General features: G+C 39.6%; 1 protein-coding gene across 2 annotated transcripts in view; it reads left to right on the top strand.

Annotated features, from left to right (window-relative positions):
- The first annotated feature begins 281 nt into the window (after nucleotides 1-281).
- PCBP4 (poly(rC) binding protein 4) overlaps nucleotides 282-20,834 on the top strand; it is a 50,490-nt gene continuing 29,937 nt past the window's right edge. For both annotated transcript variants that reach the window (XM_083351804.1, XM_083351805.1), the window contains exon 1: nucleotides 282-451. The gene's annotated coding sequence lies outside the window, so the exon portion shown is untranslated. The remainder of the gene's footprint in view (nucleotides 452-20,834) is intronic.

Raw genomic sequence — 20,834 nt, forward strand, 5'->3', positions numbered from 1 at the left:
CTGGCTGGCTGCAAAGCAGGCAAACGACGCCCGCTCGCTCACCAGTTTCCAGGAAAAGAATTCCAACTACAACAGAGGAAGGGCAATCTGCATTGCAAGCGGGGAGGGGGGAGAGAGAGAAGGGTGGGGGGGGGTTGGTTGTAATGTCTCTGTCCTTGGCAGATGGTCTTACCCAGTGTGCATTGTTCCTTTTAGTGTCTCCTTTATCCACTGTAATTGGATCCTGGAGGGAGCCAGCGAGCAAGGGAGGGACGGAGGGAGGCTGGGCGAGCTCGCTGGGGGCGGAGGAGAGGCAAAATAGTCCCGAGGCTTTGGCCTGCGCCTCCCTCGCCTGTCAAGCGCTTGATTTCATTGTTCCAGGCTGATGTCACTCCCAGTTGTTACAGACGCTTCTTCGGGTAACAATGTGGGACTAGGAGGCACAAAGGACCTTTCTGGAGACACCCCAAAGGTAAGAGGGAGAGAGAGAGAGAAGTCACTGCGTCGGAGTTGGGGATGCTAAAGGAGCCGGGCGTCTCGGGGAGCCACCTCGGAGCAGCATGCGCACCCCAGGCACCAAAAGCAACTTTAGCAGCTGCAGGAGTCGCTCCCTCCCTCCCTGCCCGCCGCATGCAAAGCGCGCGGCCCCTGGGAAAGCGTGCGGCTCGGCCGCCGGGAATTCTAGGGAAGGAGAGGGGGGAAAAAAAAGTTTGGCTTCCCATCTGCCCGACCCGTGTGTTTCCGCGCCAGTTTTGGACAGAAGTTTTTCTTCAGGGAGCGGTCAGGACGGGCTACGGTGTTGCGGCACCGGGAGTGAGTGGGTGGCTAGTTGTTGATGCCCAGTTTCCTCCACGCGCGCGCCTGCCGCGACGCGCCATCCCACACCTCGCTCTTAAGTTCTTCGGTCCTTGCGGTGTTCGGATCCAGCGCGTCTCAAAAGCCGACGGCCGGGAAGATCGCTTCTCCCCCGAGCCCCCTAATTAGTAAATCCAGCGGCCGTAATCTGCTGCTGCGTCTTTGCCGAACTTGGGCAAGTTGGCCGGCCGCAGACTTCTCACGTCTTCAGAGGGAAGAAAAAGTATTGAGTTAACTGAGGCGACGGGAGTCCAAGAAAAAGGCTAAAGATCGCTAGCCCAAATTCGGCAATCCTGCCTTGATCTTAATTCCCAGCTCTGGTCTTATGTACCAAAACCTCGCTACCGCTCGGGGATCTTTCAGCCTTCTTAATGCCACTCTGTTCTCAGCTGACGGTCAGCACCTGCTCTTTTTTCATTTGGTTTCCTCCTGAATGGCCCCCTCAAACACAGGATTTTTTGGGTCAGAACTTTCAGCCCCCTCTCTCTGGGCACTTTTGATTTTATTAGCTTCCTGTCCTGCTTTATCTGCGGGATTCCTCCTTTCACTGGCCAACTTCTTAAATTGTCTCCTGGCACAGATGAGTTGTTAAGCACCTTTCAACTAACTTCAGGGCTGTTCTCCATAGCCTACGGTTGCTTATAATCTCTGCCCGCGTACCCATCCTCCCGATTCCTATATTTGTACCCTGTTCATCTTCCTTCCTGTCCTGAGCTTAGAACTGGCATGGCCTATTTCTGTGCTCAGATTGCTTTTGTGGTGAGGCCCTTGGGGACAGCTTGGGTGATGAATCTCTACCCAGCTCATTCCATTTGTCACACAGCCTCTGTTTCCAGCATCTGCCCCCCCCCCCCCGCACTTTGGCAGCAGATTGCATTTGTTCTGTGCACATCCTTTTGTTCCCCTCCACTACAGAATGCCAGCCCTCCCAGTCATTTTTCATCCTCTTTATTAAAGGGTGGGGGCACCAATTATGATAACCAAAAAGAAGGGCGAAGATGGTACTGGTTTGGTCAAGTGAGGGGAACTTTGTTTCAGCCAGCCTTGTGTTAAAATGATGCCAAGAAGGGTACACAGTACTTTATTTTTTGCCTATAAACTCTCTTTTACTAGCAGGTGACATTCTTTGCACCTGGTGTGCCCCTGAAGTATTAAGAATGTAATTCTCACAATTATCAGCCATGCTGGAGAGGGCCGCCAATGACCCATCATCATGCAAAATGGCCCACTGTATCACATGACCACTCTAGGACATTTGTCTCCTCTCCAAAGCTGTCTGACCATTATTGTGGGGGAAGGTTCTGACATGAAGTCCTAAATAGACTTACTTAAAAATAAATTCCTGATAGTCTTAATTCCAAACAGATATGTTTAAAATCAGAGACATCAATTCTGCCCAAGGTGGTACCTCCCAATTTGTTAGAACTACCAACAGCCTGAATGTCTAGCCAGAGCAACAGAACCGAAGAGCGCAAATTTAGGAAAGGCTGGAGAAGCCAATTTGTTAAAAGAAATTCAGTGAAAGAGAACTTTGGCTTATTGAAATGTCATTTTCTCCTAAAAGGCAGAAGTGTCTTTGTGTGTGTGAGTTTTACATGTTTTCATGTTGGAAAAGTAAAAGCATATGAAGAACAAAGCTCCAAAAACAAAGGTTGGATCTTAGTCCCATCCAGAATTTTTCTCCCAAGTTAGGGATCTGTAGCTTGAAGGGTCGCATCAGGCTTTTATCCAGCAGGTCAAGAGCCACACTCCAAAAAAGACTGGGACGGAGCCCATTTTGAGTGCAGGACCAAGAGTTTAAACACATGAAATGGATTCCTGGAATATCCACAAAGCATAAGACACCCCTTAACTCTTGCCCTTGCCCCCAAAAAGGGTCACAGTTCTTTGGCCCCATCTGCTCAGCAAAAAATGGTGGAGGATTACATGCAACTCTGGACTGTACCTTTTGCAGATTTTTTTCTAACTGATTTTGTCTTTTTAAAAAAACAGCTCTTGACCTCATTAAATAAGTGAATAAGAACTTTGTCTCCTAAGGGTGCCTCTTCCTCTTTCTCCTTCCATCCTTCTGATAATAATCTATTTCATGTGACCAGCTAACTCATCCATAAGGCCTTCTGTTCCAGATTTCTGCAGGGCATCATCCTCTACAGTAAAAGCCCTGTTCTAGTGGATTTTTCATCCTCCTCTGGTGCTTTTACAGCCTTGATTACATTATCCCAATTCCCCCTTTCTCCTCAAACATTTGCCTCTTTGTCTTGTTAAGATCCACACATCCTCCACCCTTCCCTGTCCATGCAGTTTGGGAACTGCACATCAATATTCAAAGCAGCAATGAGGTCATTTTTCCAAGGGCTTCTCCTCTCCTCCTCTTCACTATTCAGGAAACACACCAGGAATTGTTCTTGTGCTCCAGTAAGAGATCCCTCTCATGTGAAAGCTGGGGGTGAGTGGGGGAAGATTAATGAGAAAACTGCCCACATAAGCAAGCTTCCATTGGCAGCTTATTAAAACTATGTTATTCTTTGTGCTCTCCAGCTGCATTGGTAGGAAATGGAAAAAGAGTTCTTATTTAGAGTGGCTTTGTAAAAAGCCAGGATATAATCAGTGATTTTTGTGCATTTCGGGAAACTATCAGTGTTTAGCCATTATTAGGAAGATAAAGTAAAATCACTAAATGATGATTTATGATTATCATTTTTAATTGCTTTAGGGTGTGATTAGAATCAAGCCCAAAGATCCTGTCTCACCTCTGCAGCATGTCCCTCCATTGTCATCAGTGATAAAAATAAGTTCTGCTAATACCAATTTCAAACTGGTGAGGTACTGTTTTTAAAGAGTCCTCTTCTGAATATTTTCCAGTGGACGCATTCATATTTGATTCTTTGTACTGGGTAGAAAGAATTAAAGGCACTCATTCTTTAAAAAAAACTAGTTGGGAATGATTGGATGTGAGAAATTGTTAGTTGAGCTTTATCATAACAAAATCTACATTAACTTTTAGCAAAGTTAATGTTGGTTTTTATTATGATGAAGCTAGATCAGCTATTACACCTCTGTGTTGCATTTCTATGCCTTCCAAAGAAGGTTCTTACAGTTAATATATTAAAGGTAAAGGTAAAGGTTCCCCCGCACATGCGTGCTAGTCGTTTCCGACTCTAAGGGCCGGTGCTCATCTCCGTTTCAAAGCCGAAGAGCCAGCGCTTGTCTGAGGATGTCTCCATGGTCATGTGGCCGGCATGACTAGACACCAAAAGCACACAGAACGCTGTTACCTTCCCACCGTAGTGGTCCCTATTTTTCTACTTGCATTTTTACATGCTTTCGAACTGCTAGGTTGGCAGAAGCTGGGACGAGTAACAGGCGCTCACTCTGTTACACAGCACTCGGGATTCAACCCGCCAAACTGCCGACCATCTGATTGACAAGTTCAGCGTCCTAACCCACTGAGCCACGTCCCATAGTTAATATATTAAGGATACTCTAAAGAAGTAGCAGGATGAGCTAAAGAAGGACAGCACTGATGATATCATGCAACAGGGAGGAATTGAGTTTTCTCAGGGGAACAGAATGAGACAATAAATCAAATTGCAGATAATCAAGGTCAGGAATGAGAAATGATGCAGAGCCTTCTTTACCACAATGCAAAGTGAAACCCATGTCTCAGATATCAGCTTGTTAAGGAAGCATATTTTTTTTTCCAGCATCTGTTCCCATATATTGGGAGCCTTGGTGGAACAGTGGGCTAATTCCTCCTTAAGTAACACCAGCTGCCTGCAATTAGTGCAGGTTCGCATCCCACCAGGCTCAAGGTTGACTCAGCCTTCCATCCTTCCGAGGTAGGTAAAATGAGGACCCAGATTGTTGGGGGCAATTAAGCTGACTTTGTAATAATGCCGCTTGGGGGGTGTATGAAAGCCCTAATAAGCAGGCATATACATAGAATGAAGGCTACTGCTAAGCTTGTAAGCCGCCCTGAGTCTTCGGAGAAGGGCGGGATATAAATGGAATTTAAAAAAAAAAACTCCAAAGACTCTAGGCATTGTTTCGATTGGTACTTTTAGCTTTAATAATGTCTAAAGCAAACATTCATAATTTCTCAATACATACTTTCAGAGAGAGTTTTTTTTTAAAAATAATAATTTTATTTGAAAGCTTTTCTTAGGAGAATGTTTATGGGTAATGTTAGATTTGCCTACAGTATTTCAGACCAGACTGGGATAGGCCTTTGGAATACTGCCTGTGGGTTTACTAGGCCTGGGCCCAAGCTTCTTCTGAATCTACTTTGTGGAGCCTGAATGTCCACTAGTGCCAGCGTTAAGGTTATACATTCATTGTTAGTGATTTTTTTTTTAAAAAAAGAAGGGAAATTTCCAAGCATGGTAGAACTTTTTGCTCACACCTTTCTTTCTTTCTTTCTTTCTTTCTTTCTTTCTTTCTTTCTTTCTTTCTTTCTTTCTTTCTTTCTTTCTTCTCTCTCTCTCTCTCTCTCTCTCTCTCTCTCTCTCTCTCTCTCTCTCTCTTTCTTTCTTTCTTTCTTTCTTTCTTTCTTTCTTTCTTTCTTTCTCTGGAAGAGATGATGCCTGAGGTCTAATTTATTTTTAGAACAAAAGGTGGCAGATCTATTCACCCTGAAATTCTGTATGTGCAAATTATACACTCAGCACAAAAACTATAAACTAATCTCATCAGTCTTGGAAAAGGATGGGAATAGTGCCAGGAGCGTGCTACCCAAATGCTATGAAACCTTGTATGAAATTAGAAATGGCCTGGGAATCCTATGGGAATGTAAAGATGAAGTAATATTTATTGAATGCACATATATTGGGATGTGAATAATGTGATATACATAATAATAAGGAGCATTTGTGTATGATATTTAATGTGTACTGAGTACTACAAGCACAGTAATGTGTCTTGGCAATATTATTACTGCCATACACAATTGCTGCATATGGTCCAGTGCACAGGCCGGTTCCTGTAGCTCAAGAGTATTTCTTATAAAAGTAGCTGTGAAAAGGTAATAACTGAGTCAGGTATAATGATGTATGCTAGAAAGGTTTGATATCAGACTTCATGTGATGCCATTCAGAATAGAATCTGTGAGGAGAACTGCAAGGTGCCATTCAGTCAAAGGGTCCCCTAATATCACAGTGTTAGCTTATCCCAATTTTAGATAGATAGATAGATAGATAGATAGATAGATAGATAGATAGATAGATAGATAGATAAATATTGTTATCTAAAGCCCAATGCCAAAATTACCATTGTCTCAAAGTACACCCTGCATTAGCCTGGAAGACTTCTTGGATTGACAAAGTATGTTACAAGCCAGTTGCTAGAAAATGGGCTAAGCTATTGAGCTTTTTCTTTGTAAAGTCATAAACTTGTAAGCTTAAGTTAAAACTATGTAAGTCACAGTTCTGTGGCTTAAGGAGAAGAGACTAGTGTAAGATTCATTGAATCCTTGATCCTTTTTTTTTAAGGGAAACAATTTGACATTGGACTTTTTCTCCTATCTGCCAAACATTGGCTTTTTCTAGGCCACAAAAGAGAACACAAGGGGACAGATAGGCAAAGGAAAAGCTAAATCTAAAGTTTTGCTGTCACCTCATTACAAAGATCCCCCCTAATAAAAAGAAGTTTAGTGTTTAACAAAAAGAACAGCTCTATAACATGGAGCAGTGAATTCTTACTTCCATCTTGTTGATTTTCAGTGGGAATGTCCCAGATATGGTAAGAAGATTTATTTGCCCACATGTGAAATATTTTCATTAAATAATGTTTTATTATTTAAGAACCACATATAATGAAAAAAGTGTATTCACAAATTAGATTGTAGCTAGATAAATATTGTAATCCTAGCTAATAGGAAAAAAACTTGTTTTTAACAAGAAAAGGAGGTACAAAAGCTGTCCTATTTGTACAATAAATAAATAAATGCAAGAGAATGAAATTAATTAAGACGACTTTCTAACTTTCATTTTTCCAGGCCTCTTGCATTCATTCATTAGGATATCCAAAAACATGGTTTCCATGATTTTTGTACATGGGTGTGGATTCTAACTAACACCTGGACTAAGGTTACAGTTTTATTTAGGATAAGTAATGTAATAATAAGATATGTGGCTTGGATTATGAGGAAGATAAAACCCCAAATGACTCTCCCCATAAATTAATTCACCCAAGCAACCCAAAGAATCAAATGTACAAATTAAAAACAAATCTCCTTATCAAGTTATTATTGTGATTTGCTTTTTTAGGAACCGAACTCCTGTTTTCATATTTTTCAGTGATCCATATTTATATTCATTAATAATTAATGAGCCTGTGCCAATACTGAGTTTTCAGTAAACCTCCACGATATATTCTGACCATTGGATAATGTTTGATCTTGGCTCTTTGTGTGGGTTGCTCTAGTGTTTTGTTTTGTTTCTTGTTGTGTTGAATTTACATAACTTCATGTTGCTAATCTCAACAGATATCTAGGATACATTAGAAGAATAGCGATTGAACCCTTGCATTTGTAGAAAGCCTAACATAAACATATTAATCTGATGTGACAGGCAAGGCCTATCTCGAAAAAATTAATATCACATCTCTGACTTTGTCCAGTGATAGCCCCTGGCTAATCTTGTCTATGCTGAAAAGCTAGGAAGGATTTGGTGTGATTAGTACTTGGTTGAGAGGCCCCCAGAGAAATCCAGAGTCCTGGGAAAATTGAAAAAAATCACCCTGAAAGAATGCAATCCATCCATCCACTTCTTGATTACTGCCAAGAGAACTATGTGGATGTGTCCATGAAGTCACCGGGAGTTGAGTTGAACTTGAAGGAACTTTAAGCTTACCTATGATTAAATGTTTGTTTCTTATGTCTCATATTAATGTGCTTTTTACGTAGGTCACTAATGCACTGGTACCTACCTTGCAAATCAAGAAGAATTACTTGATTTCTCCTAGAGAAACAAGAAAAGTTCATCTTTTGAGACTTCTGGCTTAATAATTAGCAGGTTCTGTAGCACTTTGTCAGCCCATCGTCTGAACTGTTTGTGGCTGCAGCTGGATAAAATTCAGTTTTCTCCTCATGCTTCCTTATCCTCTGAGGGTAATCTGAGGGATTTGAGAGCTGGGCTGAGACCTGGGAGCCAAAGTGCTGTCAATGGATCAGGCACTAATAAGATGCGAGGGCTGATGATCCTTTCCATTGGCAAATATTGCCATTCTTACCATCTGCTGTCTTTTCAAGCTGCTGGTTGCTTATACTGTCTGTGGCATCTTTGTTTTCCCTGTCATCTGTGAAACCCACAATAGCCACAGCAGGAGATTTCCTCTCAGACAAGCTTACTTTGCCTCAGTTTCTAGAGGTGGGGGGTTGGCATTTCTTCCTATCGCCAGATCCATCCAAAGTATGACAGTATGAAAATGTGCATTAAGATTGATCATGTTTGATGCAGTCTAAGTATGTATATTCAAAAACAAGCTCCATTGACTTAATGCCAAGTCAGTAAGAACTATATATTTGGGACTAAAACCTTAAGAACACTGTAGTTCTTTGACAAAGTGATGAGATCATGGGTAAATTCAATTCAACATTTAATATTTCTGATAAACCTCTGGTTCCAAATTGTTATGTGTCCCTGTTTCTTTCTTGTTTTTAAGATGTCTGCTTGTTCATTATTATTCCACATAACTGAGTAGCTGATTACTTTTCACTTGTCCCTTTGTTTTTGAAATTTTGTTCAGCTGGCAACAGAGCTAAAGCTGCATTTTGTAGTTTTCTACTTTCTGTGAGCAAGTCACATATTTGCTTCTCTGAATTTCATTTCTGTAACTTTATGCCAGAAATGTAACAGTGACAGTAAAATGCCTATGTAATCCACTGAGCGGTCTTTGTTTTTTTTAATCACAAGATCCATTGTCATGGTAAAAATAACTACTTGGATTGTGCGAACAAACGTCTAGGATCTAAATTGACCCTTATAGCATTGACGTTACTGCTGAAACTTCTGAACTAAGCCAGTCTCCATGGTCACCAAAGAATCAGGATATAAATGAGATTAAATGCTTAATGAGGTTGTGTTTCAATCACATGTATGGAGTTATATTGATTACTTGCTCAGGAAAAGTATTTTGCTATGTTGAACCATGCAAATGGCATGTCTGTGTGTGTGATCAGCCAATCTAGATGTAGTACCCCATGGATAAGAAATATGAAGCGGCTTGAAATGTAACATTATACTTTAGTAACATATGATAGTACATTTATATACAAAAGCTCAACATTCTTTAGTCAAAATAAACTCTGCTTATAAAGTTAAGCCGCCTCTATTTTTTCTACTCTTATTTTCTTGTCAATGTATTTGTTCCCTAATGTATAAATCTCTAGCTGCACATTAATAATAGTAAATGCTTGGTATGGGTCAAGAGCCGAAATCCATCTGCAGAGATAATGTTAAGTATTATCTTGGCAAGAGTTACATTTTTATTGCGTGACTTTGGAAAAGTACATGCCCTCTGCCAATTGGCTTGTGAGTAAATAAAATATAGAAAGCAAGTCCTTTTACAATGAATATGTACTAAGCACAGAAATATACAAGAACATCCTTAATGGAAAATAAAGTATTATGGAGCCTACAGAATAAGGGGAATTACATGGATAAGTAATAGTGATATAATTTTGTTTCAACTGATTTCATTGAATTGTCTTATACAGCATCTTTTTAACTTAGAGAATAAATAATACATTTATCTATATTAAAGTTTAATTCTCAACTTAAGATTCTCATCTAAAGTTCATAATAGCATTTTAGATGGTTCCCAAGGTAAGGGAATGAATGCATCTCATTTTTAGTTATATGCTTCAATGAAGTCAGTTCCCTGGATTGTTTCGGTCCTATTGAGATCTTGAATCAGTGCTACTCTGGTATTACTTTGCTACGCAGTAGGCCAAGAAAGGCTCAATACAATAAATCCCCTTAAAATTACATTCCAGATGTCCCCAAACTTTTGGAGTTGGTGGGTATATTTGGAATTTTGAGAACATTTCATAGTGACTAGGCAGCTTTCTTACTCACCAAATGGCTGCCATAGAAGAATCCAATCATTTACAAAGTACTGACTTACAAGAATACTGCCTGAAGCTAGTCCCCCCCCCCACCTGCATGATGGTCTCTACGACCCCCTGCTTATCTTTGTCTTTTTTCTAGGCAGCTGTTCCCACTTCTAAGCAAAGTACTGTACTTCAGCCACTGATCATGCTTATGGTGAGGCTCAGAAGCATCTTGAAAATAAAGGTGATGTTAGATGTGTATTGGGGGGGAGTACTTTGCAGCAAGATGGTATTCTGTCTTACATTAAAAAATGGGTGGGATAGGAAGACTGATGGGTGGAAAGAAAAGTGTCTATTACAATGTTGGTACTTCTAGATGTGACCCTGGGGCCCTCTGTTTTTGTCCTCTGCAGTTTGAAGTTTTGTCAGTCTTACCACTCTATAGCCACATGAATTTTATGCCATGTTAAAAATCCACTCTACTTTTTTCATAGCATATCAGACTAGGTTTTGTGGAATTAACATGAATCTTTGTCTGTCTGTCTGTGTCTGTCTATCTATCTATTATTTTGGATAGATTAAATTATTGAGATTATGAAGTCATGGTAGAGTATTTGAATTAAAAAAAAATCTGTTTCAAACACTCCCAGTTCTGCTGCCTTCTATTTAGTTTTGTTTATGGTAAGGATATAGAAAGAAAAGCATAATGGAGGTAAAGCATACAAATATAAAACATGTTGATATTGTATTTATTGGTTAAACCATTTAACTCATTTAATTAAAAATTCAAATAGTATTCAGTAGGTAAAATTTGAATTAGTCTTTGGCTGTTTACAGTATCATTCCTCTGACATTCAGAAATTAATATCTACAATCCCCAAACCATTTTTAAAATTATGTTAAATTTTTGGAACAAGTACAAACAATATTTATCTCCAGATCTTTCTCTTTTCCTCCATCCCAAACCATCCTTATTTTAAGCATGAGGATAAATTTGTTCTATTCAAGGAATAGCATAGAAGATTTTATAGAATTAACTATTAAATTATTGATAGAAGCTCTGGTAGTGATGAATATATTCTGCAAGAGATTTGTCACAAGTTCTAGTAAGTCAAGTTCAATCCTTCCCTCATGAATTATTTATGTTTCATCAGCTCAGACTGTTATCAGCAGTTGAAGGATGGTATACATCTACTTCATTGAAAAGCAAGAGTTTCTTTCCAATCTTATATTAATCATACCTCTTATATTAATCATGAGTCTTTAAGAACTTTAGGAAGGCAATCTAGAATCACTACATGAGGAATCTGATTAGAACTTTCAGCAGAGAATTTAATACAAATTATCAAGCACTGAGCATGAAAGTGATCTGTAGGTGGCATTCCAGTCAGTTAAATTTACAGTTATGTAAGCTTTTTAATTTTGTTGGTAAGGTTTCTATCTTTGTGATTAGGGATAATTGCTTGAAATGAATGTTGCTAATGAACTATTGTTGAAATCAGATGATCGTTCAACTGACTTTCACAGTCAATACTGTTGTTCGTTTATTATACGTTTTTTCTTAATACATAAGAATTCATGCAGCCTAAGAAATTGATTCATTTCCCATTGCCAATACAGGACTTCTTAGCTGATATCACTAGAAAACTGCAATACATCTGATCAGTCACATTTAAAAGTGTTAGTTATTGCTTTGGCTAAAAAAAGATAAACACTTCAGTAACCAGTTATTAATTATATTGGCAATAGTTATTCTAGGGAGGCCACTAGGAAACTTCAGGGTTATAGGAAACAAAAACAATGCAGCATTCTTTGTATTGCTGCAAAGAATATACACCAAAGAGTATGAATGTGTCCATATTATCACTAGAAGATCAGCATCTCTCATCCTTCCAAGTCATAAAGTCATCTTCCAAGGCAAGTTTGACTCATGGTGATTTCACAGACACACCTTTGTAGCTTTATTGTACTATAAAGTGGTTTTCTTTCAACTTCACGGTCTAGAGTAGACTGTAGCCCTAGGATTTCTTGGCATCTTTCATCCACAGCTATTGTCTTTGGCCCTGCTTAATTTTTAAATGTTCATTGACTAGATATGGTCTCTTTGCTTGGCAATAGCATAATCTTCACTTGATTGTTTTTACTATTTTTTGCAAAACAAGAGGCTTGATTTGGTAAGCAAGCATCCTTCTCTTTGACCCAGTCCAGGCAAGTTTTATCACAAAAGCTGCAATCCCCATATTAAGCAGCCTGCCTCACTCGAATCAGTGTAAAATGTTTTTGAATAAAATTGCGTAGTAGTAGAGTGTAAGAAGAAATAACAACCTAAGATATGCAGATGATACCACTCTAATGGCAGAAAGTGAAGAAGAACTAAAGAGCCTCTTGTTGCGGGTGAAGAAGGAGAGTGCAAAACTTGGGTTGAAACTTAACATTAAGAAAACCAAGATCATGGCATCCGGCCCTCTCAATTCCTGGCAAATAGATGGGGAAGAAATAGAGGTAGTGACAGATTTTATTTTCCTGGGCTCCAAGATCACTGCAGATGGGGACTGTAGCCAAGGAATTAAAAGACGCTTGCTCCTTGGGAGGAAAGCTATGGCAAATCTAGACAGCACACTAAAAAGCAGAGATATCACCCTGCCAACAAAAGTGCATATAGTTAATGCTATGGTCTTCCCAGTTGCAATGTATGGCAGTGAAAGCTGGACCATAAAAAAGGCTGAGCGCCAAAGAATTGAGGCCTTTGAACTGTGGTGCTGGAGAAGACTCCTGCGAGTACCTTGGACTGCAAGGCGATCAAACCGGTCAGTCCTAGAGGAGATCAACCCTGACTGCTCTTTAGAAGGCCAGATCCTGAAGCTAAAACTCAAATACTTTGGCCACCTAATGAGAAGAAAGGACCCACTGGAGAAGAGCCTAATGCAGGGAAAGATTGAGGGCAATAGAAGAAGGGGACAACAGAGAATGAGGTGGCTGGATGGAGTCACTGAAGCAGTAGGCGTGAGCTTAAATGGACTCCAGAAGATGGTAGAGGACAGGAAGGCCTGGAGGAACGTTGTCCATAGGGTCGCGATGGCTCGGACACGACTTCGCAGCTAACAACAACAAGGAGTGTAATCAAATTTAATCATGACTTATATCATTACCAACAACATTAGAAATCCAGATATCTGAAAATAAGAAAGGAACCATATGTGCAAATTTACATAGTAACACAGTAACAACACATGTAAAAAATTGCATAGCATTTTGATTATGATATGTGAAATAATTGTTCAAGGTAGTTTGGTTTGGCTCAAAACATCTGAAATAGAGGTTTTCTCATCCTGTGTTAAAAAAAATAAAATTAAATCTTATAGGTTTTTCTTTGAAATAAAGTATTAATATTATAATCATGAAATTTAACGAAGCTTTGATTTCTCCTGGGAAACAGAAACTAGCAAAAGGGATTATTCGTAACAGTCAGTTATGTAGAAAAAAACTTATAAATACAGGCTAGTTTTCAGTAATTCCTCTGACTGAGAGCATAACTTTTAGCTATATAACATTTAAAGAAAAGTGATTCTGTGATTGATCAAAAGGCTTATTATTATTATTATTATTATTATTATTATTATTATTATTATTATTATTATTATTATTATTATTATTATTATTATCCCATTTATATCCCGCCCTTCTCTGAAGACTCAGGGCGGCTTACAATTTAAGCACAAACCAATGTGCTTAGCAATAGCCTTCATTCTATGTATATGCCTGCTTATTAGGGCTTTCCCCCCCCAAGCGGCATTATTACAAAGTCAGCTTAATTGCCCCCAACAATCTGGGTCCTCATTTTACCTACCTCGGAAGGATGGAAGGCTGAGTCAACCTTGAGCCTGGTGGGATGCGAACCTGCACTAATTGCAGGCAGCTGGTGTTACCTAAGGAGGCATTAGCCCACTGCTCCACCAAGGCTCTTATTAGTAGGAACGTATCGAATAGAATAGCATAGCATAGCATAGCATAGCATAGCATAGAATAGAATAGAATAGAATAGAATAGAATAGAATAGAATAGAATAGAATAGAATAGAATAGAATAGAATAGAAGAGTAGGAAGGGACCTTGTAGATCATCTAGTCCAACCCCCTGCCCAAGTAGAAGACCCTACACCATTTCTGACAAATGGCAGTCCAGTCTCTTCTTGAAAGCTTCCAGTGATAAAACTCCCACAAGATCTGAAGGGGCAAACTGTTCCATTGGTTGATTGTTCTCACTGTCAGAAAATTTCTCCTTATTTCTAGCTTGATCAGTTTCCATCCGTTATTCCTTGTCTGGCCTTCAGATGGCTTTGAAAAATAGGTTGACAGCCGCATAAATATTGGAACACCACTGTCATGTCTCCCCTGGTCCTTCATTAGACTAGCCAAGCCCAGTTCCGGTAACCGTTCTTCATATGTTTTAGCCTTCAGTCCCCTAATCATCTTTGTTGCTCTTCTCTGCACTTTTTCTAGAGTCTCAACATCTTTTTTATAGCGTAGAGACCAAAGCTGATTGCAGTATTCTAGGTGTGGTGTTACTAAGGCTTTATAGAGTGGTATTAGTACCTCACGTGATCTTGATTGAATCCCTCTGTTAATGCAATTTAGGATTGCATTGGCTTTTTTGGCTGCCGACGCACACTGTTGGCTCATATTTAATTGATTGTCCATTAAGACTCCAAGATCCCTCTCACAGTTATTGCTATTAAGCCTGATTTCACCCAATCTATATGTGTACTTTTGGTTTTTCCTGCCTAAGTGTAAGACTTTACTTTTCTCTACATTGAATTTCATTTTGTTAGATTGTGCTTATTTTCAGAAAATTCCGCAAATGTTTACTGAGATTAAGGTGACAACTTATATGTTGCCAAGTACAGTAAATCAGAATTGGTCATAGGCGATTGTTGGGGGCAATTAAGCTGACTTTGTAATAATGCCGCTGGGGTGTGTGTGAAAGCCCTAATAAGCAGGCATATACATAGAATGAAGGCTACTGCTAAGCTTGTAAGCCGCCCTGAGTCTTCAGAGAAGGGCGGGATATAAATGGAATTAAAATAAATAAAATAAATAAATTTACTACAAAGTGCAATGCCAAAAAAGGACGAGACCTATATTGCGACATCGCAGCATAGGTATGACAATCCTGACATTTCACTCTTGCATTCCAGGGGTGATAACACAAAGCATTCTCACCCCTTGCCCCCTTTTCCCTACTGAATTTGTGGGAAATTGTACTGTAATGATTTTTTGCTATAGCATGAGAAATAGTTTGCACTGACTTTAATAAAAATAACAACTGTTTTGTTTTGTAATGTTCCCCTGAGTGACACTGGAGGTTCAAAATAGTTTAGAATCCTTTTTGAAGTATTCAGTTGTCCCATTTGGGATTGTTATTTCTAAAATTTAAAAAAAACAAATTTAAAATAACATATATACATTTAATTAATTAATAATTAAAATGCCAAAGCAAACCAAACAAAAATAACCTCCAAAGAAAGAGTTATTCCCAAGAATTAACTTGCTGAAATTATATGTACATTTATTTATTTATTTATTTATTTATTTATTTATTTATTTATTTATTTATTTTATTACATTTATATACCGCCCTTTCCCGGAGGACTCAGGGCGGTTTACAGGGAATTAAAAACCAAAAATAAAAAAGTTAAAAACCAAGTTTAAAAAAGATTAAATTTATCCCTGTACAAATAAAACCCCAATTAAAATAAATTAATCCTCAGCCTTTAGTCCACCCCTTTCCAGTAGCGGGAAAGGGTCAGGCTGAAAGACAGAACTGAAGTACTGATCACATCGGGAAGGAGTAGGAGAAGCTTGAAGAAGGAACTAGACAATTTGTGGAGCATAAAGGCTGAAGTGATTCCAGTGGTGGTAGGAGCACTCAGGGCTGTGATTCCTAAACCTGGAGAGTGGCTCCAACAGATCCCAGGAACAACATCAGAGCTCTCTGTCCAGAACAGAGCAGTGCCAGGAATAGCAAGAACCCGTGCAGAACCCTCAAACCCTCAGCCCCCTGGTAGAGGATACGAGATTGTGGAATACAGAATATATAAGCAAAGGGAGGGAAACAATCATCTTTTTGTTTTTTGATTAGTAGGCTACAAATGGGGTCCTTCTCCCCCTCCATTGGGGGAGGGGGGGCAGTGGTGGGATTCAGCCGGTTCGCACCACTTCGGCAGAACAGGTAGCTATTTTTATTTTTTTTTGCCCAGGCCCAGAATGGACTTCCGGAAGCGGCATCCACACAGAGAACCGGTTGTTCACATATTTGAATCCCACCCCTGAGGGGAGGGGGGGGTCTTCCTGTCTGTGTCTGCTGAAGAAGAAGCAAAGTAAGACTTGTGCTTCCGAGACCAAACTTGTATCTGGAAGCAGTGGTACCTCTGTCTTTCTCTTCATGGCTCTGTGCCCCACTCCATGACTTCACTTTTCTAATCCTTTTTCTAAAGTCTTACCGCATAGGAGCGGCATGCAGGGCTCCTTTCTCTAGAAGGTAGAGGAAGTCTGATGGCTTGACTATAGTTGTCCAGCCTGCCATAACTTGTCCTCCCAAACAAAGCCCCAGGTTTTTCTGACACTCAATCTGCCAGGCAAGAATAAAGGCGGTGGAGTCTAAGTAAGCCCCTTAAAACTCTTTGATAAGACAGTTGCCGCTTGGGACAGCTGAGAGATCAGAAGGGAGGTGGTGACCATGGCTGCATTTACACAGCTGTTGCCTTCTCGCCTCATCCCAGGGTTAACTAGCATTTTCATCCTGCTTTACTTTCGGATTTTCAGGGGGGATTTAATATCATTTATCTTAGGTAATCAAAGAGAAAATCATCATAATCACCAACCCAAAGCTCTTTGGAATCCCGAGTTCCCCAGAAAAACCATACCCTATGAAGGTGGGAAGTACATTGTCCGGCACTGATGTGCCAGAGGAAAGAGATACAAAATGTGAGGAGTAAGATTAAGATTGAGACAGCATGGCAAAGGTTACATAGAGGGGAGTACTGGTTTAAACATGGATTAGCGGGTAGACATGCATTGAGCATGGACGTTTTGGAATGGGAAAGTTTTTCCACAGAGGATAGAAGGAGGGTGCTGAGACTGAGGAATGGGTTCATTTCATGCGAAATCAATAAAAAGCAGCAACAAAAGACAAAATAGTCATGGTGAAGCCTTATCACAGATTGATTTGGAAATTATTTGGCATCCATGTGTGCTAATTTCTTTAGAGAAAAGGATAGGCTAGAGCAGGGGTATGCAACCTTGGCTCTTTTATGACTCGTGGACTTCAACTCCCAGAATTCCTGAGCCAGCTGGCTCAGGTATTCTGGGAGTTGAAGTCCACGAGTCATAAACGAGCCAAGGTTGCATACCCCTGGGCTAGAGTTTCACCTGCCAGTTTATGCAGGGATGAGAGCTCCCACCTCTGAAGATACTAGGCAGACCCAACAGTTGGGCACACCCAAGTCCATCAATTGCTAAGGTACTTTTCTTTCACCTGGCAAAGCACCTGTATCATCTATTAATGATAGGGCCAACCTGAAATGGAAAGGAAATAGACGCATAAAGAAAATGTATGCAGACTAATGTTTGATGCTCTTCGTATATACCTTGCAAATGGTACATTTACAAAAGCAAAACAATGGCAAAAATGGGAAAATATATTTCACAAGTTACAAGTTACTTTATCACAGAATATTTCCAATGGGAGCAGTCACATCCACAGTCTACATTATACACTGTATTGAAGTTGGCTGTAAAAATGGCAGTTAAGGGGGGCATGAAGTGCTAATGAAACCAAATATATATTTATTGCATTTCTTAGTTATCGTTTGTTGTAATTCTAAAACGGTATCTCTATGCATTTGTGTTTGGGATTGAACTCTATGGAAATTCCCTAGAGTAGCCTCACAGGAACAAATTATTTATTAACAAATAAATAAATACATAAATAAATAAAAATGCATAACATTGTGTTAAACAGCAATGTATATAAACATCAATTTTTAAAAACTAAAACTTCTAGGTTGCCTTTCCTTCATTTATCTTACCCCTGCTTCCTCCCTGATAGAGTGGCAAAGCTTTTATTTCTGCATAGAAATTAGCAAAGTCATATTTTCAATTAAAAAGAGTAAGTGTTACATTAGTGCAATTTTAATATAAACAGTTTGAAGCAATGGAATGTAATAGGGCTGTGTGTGTGGTGGGACTTTGGTTTACAACTTCTGAAGTCTCATTTTCTACAAATACGTGACCGTGGCTTTTGACTCTTGCTTTGTTTCTGTAAAAAAATCCATAAGACACATGGGAATCTGATAAATTAGAGGGCACAGTTAGGGTTAGAAGCTGCTATAAAGAAAAAAATGCAACCTTACCAGCACTCATAGTAATCGTAAAACATTTGTTTAGGAGGTAGGGAACGAACAGCCACAACATTTTCTTACATCCGAAGCTTATTCCAAATGCCTCCCTTTGTTTCTTTTCTTCCAGTGATTTCTCTACAATATTCACTAACACCCCCCCCCCCAATAACTCATCAAGTAATTTCCTATTACTTACAGGCTCCTACTTTAAACCTTGATCAAGAATTTGGAGATAATGGGGACAATTAGAGGAAAGGGATGGAAAAATCATCACCAGTCCTACATCTGGTCTAGCCATCAGATGACTTTCTACTTTCTTGGCTGAGCAACAATCTTTTTCTTTTGTGGTTTTGTGGAGGATGGGGGCATATGTATATATTTTTTCTTTCTGGCTCCAACAAGTGAGCAGGAAATTAAGAAAAACATTTGCAACAACAGGATGAAGCACAGCTTGGAAAGAGGGAAGCTCCTCTGTTCAGGGCTAGAAAATTTAAACCAACTTCTTGTGCATGTTAAACTCAATCTTAGTGTTAATGTTTATTAATATTTTTAAATGTTTTATTTTGTTGTTTTTAACGGATTGTAAACCACCTAAAGTTGCTTCCATAATAAACAAACAATGACTATATCCTGAAAAACACATACGTTAGCTATCTATTTACCATGGTGACTTTTATGGCTTGGCCCTAAACAGCTTCCAAAGTCAAACAATAGAATAACTTGCAAAATACTAATAACCTTGGTTACAAATCCATTCCACCAAGCACAGCACCGCTTCTGACCTGAGACGACATAATGTATTCGATGTCATCTTCAGTCCCCAAGGCTTTTCAAACTTGCCAGGTCTAAGCAAGTTTGCAAACAGTGGTGGGGAAAGGGCTGCTTCAGGATCAAGCTGATTCCCAGGAGGATGGCCTGCAGGAGGGAGTACTCACATCAGAGCCCCCTCCTGCCAGCTTTCTTGATAGATGGGGATTTTCAGAAAGCATTCTCTGCAAAAAAATAATAAAATAAAAATGATGAGATGATTGCTCTTGTTTCCTGAGGACTTTTTGAAACTATTTATAACACCTGAAAAAGAGAAGTAAAGAAAAAAAGCAGATATCTTCATCTGCCTGTTCTTGAGTAGAATTGCATTATTAGACTATTTCATTTCATTTTTGACCATCCTTAGTATGACACCATTCATGCAAAACTACATGGTCTACAATGTATAAAACGAAAATCTATAAAATAATATATTGTAAAAAACTGGCTGTTGGTATTTACAGCTTTCCAGACCAAATGGCATCCCGAAGAAAATTGTTAAGTCTTTTTTAAAATAATATGAGGGTGGGAGCACACCTGATTTCAGGGGTTAAGTTGTTCCTGCAGCTAAGAATATCCTCCTTCAGATTCCAATTCCTGACATCTTTGATATGGATATCTGGAGACTTTGATTGCAAACAGTTGAAAACACATATAGTAGCTACATTGGGGGCCAGCATTTCCAAGTCATAAGAAACAAATGTAATCACCCATCCCATAATTATAGAAGTTATGATTCTTTGAAATTTATAGTATTCAAGGCACACAAAACCCCCAGAAGCTTCACTAATTATCTCCTTGGGTAATGGATATTTGTGAGACCGTGGTGGTGAGACTATTTTTTATTTAGTTTTTAATAATGACCAAATGTTTTGTTTAGTACGTTAAATATTAAGTTTGGTATCTCACTCAAGATCTGGTCCACAAAAAAAAAGGACACCCACTAAATTACAGAGAGGAAATGATCACCTCATGGCCATCCAAATTTTTGCAGCTCTGATCTAGTCGTCTACCAATTATTCTGCTTAGATCAGAGTCTTCACGACCCAGACACATACTGTAAAGTTTGCTTCCTTAATATTTGTTCATTGAAAGCATTGGCCCAATAATAATAATAATAATTATTATTATTATTATTATTATTATTATTATTATTATTATTATTATTTTATTTGTATACTGCCCTTCTCCCGAAGGACTCAGGGCGGTGAACAGGGCAATGCATGTTAAAAGACAAAATACAAAAATTAAAAGAGATTAAACTAGTGCCCAAAACTATAACAGTAGGTTAAAATACATAAAACCCGACCCCATCCCATCAGGCCAGGCCAGCTTGTTCGAACAGATAAGTCTTTAGATCGCACCGGAAGGAGCGGAGGTCGGGCGCCATCCGGAGCTCAACCGGAAGATGGTTCCATAAATCCGGCGCGCCCACAGAGAACGCCCTCCCCCTGGGGGCCACCAGTCGGCATTCTTTGACCGGTGGCACCCTGAGGAGGCCCTCTCTGTGGGAGCGTACTGGGCGGAGGGAAGTTGATGTCGGCCGCAGGTGCTCCCTAAGGTATTCCGGACCCATGCCATGTAGGGCTTTGTAGGTCATTACCAGCACCTTGAATCTCACCCGGAAGACAACTGGAAGCCAATGCAGCTCGCGGAGCAGAGGTGTAACATGGGAGTATCGGGAAACTCCCAACACAACTCTCGCGGCTGCATTCTGTACCAGTTGGAGCCTCCGAGTGGTCCTCAA

The sequence above is a fragment of the Vipera ursinii genome, assembly GCF_947247035.1.
Source record: "Vipera ursinii genome assembly, chromosome: 2".
Classification (NCBI taxonomy): Eukaryota; Metazoa; Chordata; class Lepidosauria; order Squamata; family Viperidae; genus Vipera; species Vipera ursinii.